Below are 4,902 nucleotides of genomic sequence, written 5' to 3' on the forward strand. Positions count from 1 at the left end.
TCACTGATCTTAGACCCATTATTTTGTGGTAATGGTCTGCATGTTCTTTGGTTAAGAACTTCTCTTTCTTCCAAAGTGGTTTTGGAATATTCTCTTCATTGCCTCTTGAAGTGGTTTGTTTTCCCTTAGGTGCCATGATCTTGATGAGTTTTAGCTCAGTGATCACGGAAAAACACACCAAACTTAGAGGTTTGCTTGTCCTCAAGCAAAATAAAGGAAAAGAGAGGAATAGAAGGAGAGGCAATTTCGAAAATTTGAAGAAGATATGTGATGAGCGGATAATTTATACGCTTTTTAGCACTGTTTTTAGGTAGTTTTTAGTAGGATCTAGCTACTTTTAGGGATATTTTCATTAGTTTTTATGCTAAATTCACATTTCTAAATATTACTATGATTTTGTGTATTTTTCTATGATTTCAGGTAATTTCTGGCTGAAATTGAGGGACCTGAGCAAAACTCTGATAAAAGGCTGACAAAAGACTGCTGATGCTGTTGGATTCTGACCTCCCTACACTCGAAATAGATTTTCTGGAGCTACAGAACTCCAAATGGCGCGCTCTTAACAGCGTTGGAAAGTAGACAACCAGAGCTTTTCAGCAATATATAATAGTCTATACTTTATTCGAGATTAGACGACGCAAACTGGCGCTCAACGCCAGTTCCATGTTGCATTCTGAAGTCAAACACCAGAAACACGTCACGAGCCAGAGTTGAATGCCAAAAACACGTTACAACATGGCGTTCAACTCCAAAAGAAGTCTCTGCACGTGTAAAGCTCAAGCTCAGCCCAAGCACAGACCAAGTGGGCCCCGGAAGTGGATTTCTGCATCAATTACTTACTTCTGTAAACCCTAGTAGCTAGTCTAGTATAAATAGGACATTTTATTATTGTATTAGTCGTCCTTCGACCACATCTTTGGTCCTTCTCCCTATTTTTGAATTCATATAACATTTTGGGGGCTGGCCATTCGGCCATGCCTGGACCACCATCACTTATTTATTTTCAATGGTGGAGTTTCTACACACCATAGATTAAGAGTGTGGAGCTCTGCTGTACCTCGAGTTTTAATTCAATTACTACTATTTTCTATTCAATTCAGTTTATTCCTGTTTTAAGATATTCGTTGCACTTCAACATGATGAATGTGATGATCCGTGACACTCATCATCATTCTCACCTATGAACGCGTGACTGACAACCACCTCCGTTCTACCTTAGGACGGGCGCATATCTCTTGGATTCCTTAATCAGAATCTTTGTGGTATAAGCTAGAATTGATGGTGGCATTCATGAGAATCCGGAAAGTCTAAACCTTGTTTGTGATATTCCGAGTAGGATTCAGGGATTGAATGGCTGTGACGAGCTTCAAACTCGCGATTGTTGGGCGTGATGACAAACGTAAAAGAATCAATGGATTCTATTCTGACATGATCGAGAACCGATAGATGATTAGCCGTGCTGTGACAGAGCATTTGGACCATTTTCACTGAGAGGATGGGATGTAGCCATTGACAACAGTGATGCCCTACATACAGCTTACCATGGAAAGGAGTAAGAAGGATTGAAGGAAGGCAGTAGGAAAGCAGAGATCCAACAGGAACAAAGCATCTCCATACACTTATCTGAAATTCTCACCAATGATTTGCATAAGTATTTCTATCTTTATTTTCTGTTTATTTATTATTATTATTCAAAAATTCCATAACCATTTAGTATCCGCCTAACTGAGATTTAAAAGATGACCATAGCTTGCTTCATACCAACAATCTCCGTGGGATCGCCCCTTACTCACGTAAGGTTTATTACTTGGACGACCCAGTGCACTTGCTGGTTAGTTGTGCAAAGTTGTGAAGAAAGTGCTGAGTTATAAACGCGCATACCAAGTTGAATTCCATTATTAGAGATCACAATTTCATGCACCAAGTCTTTGGCGCCGTTGCCGGGATTGTTCGAGTATGGACAACTGACGGTTCATCTTGTTGCTCAGATTAGGTAATTTTCTTTTTGTTTTATTTTTGAAAAAAAAATTTCAAAAATCTTTCAAAAATTTATCACATGTTTTCGAAAATTTTCAGAGTTTTTAAGAATGAATTCTAGAGTTTCATGTAACATGTTGAAACCGGGTTGGCTGTAAAACCATGTCTAATGTAACAGCCCAGACCACCCGCTAGCACGATATTGTCCGCTTTGGCACACAAGCCTCACGGTTTTGCCTTTGACGATAGGGATGCTAGTCGAAGCCCCTCACACTCACTCGTCAAAACGTGTCATGCTAGGGAGAGGTATCCACACCCTTATAAGGCATGCTTCGTTCCCCTCCCCAACCGATGTGGGCCTTACAATCCACCCCCCTAAGGGAGCCCAGCGCCCTCGCTGGCACATCGATCCGGGTTCCGGCTCTGATACCATCTATAACAGCCCAGACCACCCGCTAGCACGATATTGTCCGCTTTGGCACACAAGCTTCACGGTTTTGCCTTTGACGATAGGGATGCTAGCCGAAGCCCCTCACACTCACTCGTCAAAACGCGTCATGCTAGGGAGAGGTATCCACACCCTTATAAGGCATGCTTCGTTCCCCTCCCCAATTGATGTGGGCCTTACAATCCAGGGAAGATGCTGCCTTGGTGCTTCACGGTCGCCGAGGAGCACGGAGAAGAAGAGCTGTGGCCGCGTCACTGCCGTTTGGAGGGCTATGCTTGGCCGCCGTTGTACTGCCCCGCTTTACCGTGGCTGAGCTCTGCCACTCCCTGCCCTTTTGGCTTGTGATGTTATTTGCGGGAATCGCTACAGGAAGAAGAGCAGGCTGGGTCACCGTGATTTGGGCCGCTGAGACTTCCAGGATCGCTGATGGAGCTTTGGGCTGTGCTTCTCCCACTTGAGACCCTGCTGCCGCCGCCGAAAAAGTGTGTCGATAAGGGTTTTAATTTGTGGTTTCGGTCATTTTGGATTTTGAGAAGGTTTTGATGTTGCGCGGTTTTATAGTTGATCCACTGGAGCTTCTGGCTGCCGCCGGAGTTGTGCTGGGGCCGGTTCGAAATCGCAGCTGCCTCATTGTGTTATTCTGGTAAGAAATTATGTTTCGAATGATCTCGCGTTAGTATTCTGTTGTGTTCGGTTAAAGAATATGAGTTTTGATAACATGGCGTCGAGTCCTGATTATTATATGTTGCGATTAGTGTTGCTATGGTTAATGCGAATATGGCTTGAAGTTGAGGTTGCAGTTGTTGTTGATTTCGGGTTGAGGTGGAAAGGACTCTGTGACGCGTTTGGGTTATGGAATTACGTTTTGAGGTAGGGGCGCTTTCCAAAAACTATGTTTTATGTATTGGAATTATTACATGTGGATACTGATGTGAGATATTGTGTATTTAGTGATTATATCTGCCTTATGTATTATTTGATTGACTCGAATGATTATGGATGTTGGTTTGGCTGAATTGTTGTGCGGCTTGTGAAATGTAATGTTTGAAGTTGATTCTTTAAAGATTTGAATCTGAGTTTAATCCGTTGAGGATTGATTTGATTTGAGTTAATTATTTTGATGATTTGAAAAGTCGAATGCACTTTTGAATTCAGCCTGGTTTACCTTAATTGACTTGGTTTGGACAAATGATTTATTACTGAGCTGTTTCTTTAAGGCTTTGGGAATGAGTTAAGACGGTTGATATTGAGTTGATTTTGAAATGATTTCCTTGAGATACGCCACTGAGGCGATTGTTGGATTTAGCTTGCTTTAAATTGATTTCTGGTTTTGAGCTGTTGAAAAGGAATGAGGGATGGTTTAGTTGGGACCCGAACCGGGTGGCAAAAGTCCAAGTTTTAGGGGAGGTGCTGCCGAAATTTCTGCAAAATCCTAGTCTTGTTTGAAAAGTTATTTAAAAAGGGTTAGATTTGAGGAATTGTATTATTTGATTTATTAAGAGGATATTTATGTTTTCAAGCTTAATTAATTTAATGAACCTTATACGTTGAGTTCGGCTTATTTAGAACTGAACTATTTTTACCGTTTGAATTACTGAAGGAAAGAATGATGCTCTAATATTGATTTTAATATAAAAAGGAGTTTTTAGTGATTTCAAAGGAATCTAGACTTTTGATTGATTAATCAAGTTTGAGGCATTTTGGAAGAGTTAGAAAAATGGGTTCTAAAAAGAAACCTGAAAGTGGTTTGATTCAAATGAACCGGTTCCGTTTCAAATGAGTTGATTTTTAGATCGGGTTGGAACTTGTGATTTTGTATGGCCGGTTTTATAGTAAATTCAGTTTTATTTACTTGAACCGAGAAATCTATGATTTTAAGAGTTTCAATGAATTTTAAGGAATTGATATAGGTTGACCTTCCCTAAAGACTTGGGACTCTGCCGAGAAACTTTTGTTATAAAATCCCATTGTTGGATGGGTGATTTTGAATGCTTTGAAATAATCCTTAACTTGCCATGGTTTGGAAGTTTGGAAAGAAAATGCCGAGAGTGGCTCTGTTTTAAAAAGGAGACTCACTTTGAGTAAATTTGGCTTATGAGCCTGAGATGATTTGAGAAATGAGATTTCTAAAAGCTAAGGCTAAAAAGAGTTGAAACTTGATTTCAAAGTGAAAAGATTTGAGAAAAAGTGATTTATGGCTTAAATGCCCATTTTACGAGTTGATGATGTTGAATGTGGAAGTGCTGTTTTGTTGTGAGCCGGAATGGCTATGTATGTTATGAATATTGGCTGGTTCTGGATTGAACCGTGAGCCGGAATGACTGTGTATGTCATAAATATTGGCTGGTTCTGGATTGAACCGTGAGCCGAAATGGCTGTGTATGCTATGAATATTGGCTGGGTCTGGATTGAACCGTGAGCCGAAATAGCTGTGTATGCTATGAATATTGGCTGGGTATGGATTTAACCGTGAGGCG

Source organism: Arachis duranensis, chromosome 4, assembly GCF_000817695.3.
Source record: "Arachis duranensis cultivar V14167 chromosome 4, aradu.V14167.gnm2.J7QH, whole genome shotgun sequence".
Lineage (NCBI taxonomy): Eukaryota > Viridiplantae > Streptophyta > Magnoliopsida > Fabales > Fabaceae > Arachis > Arachis duranensis.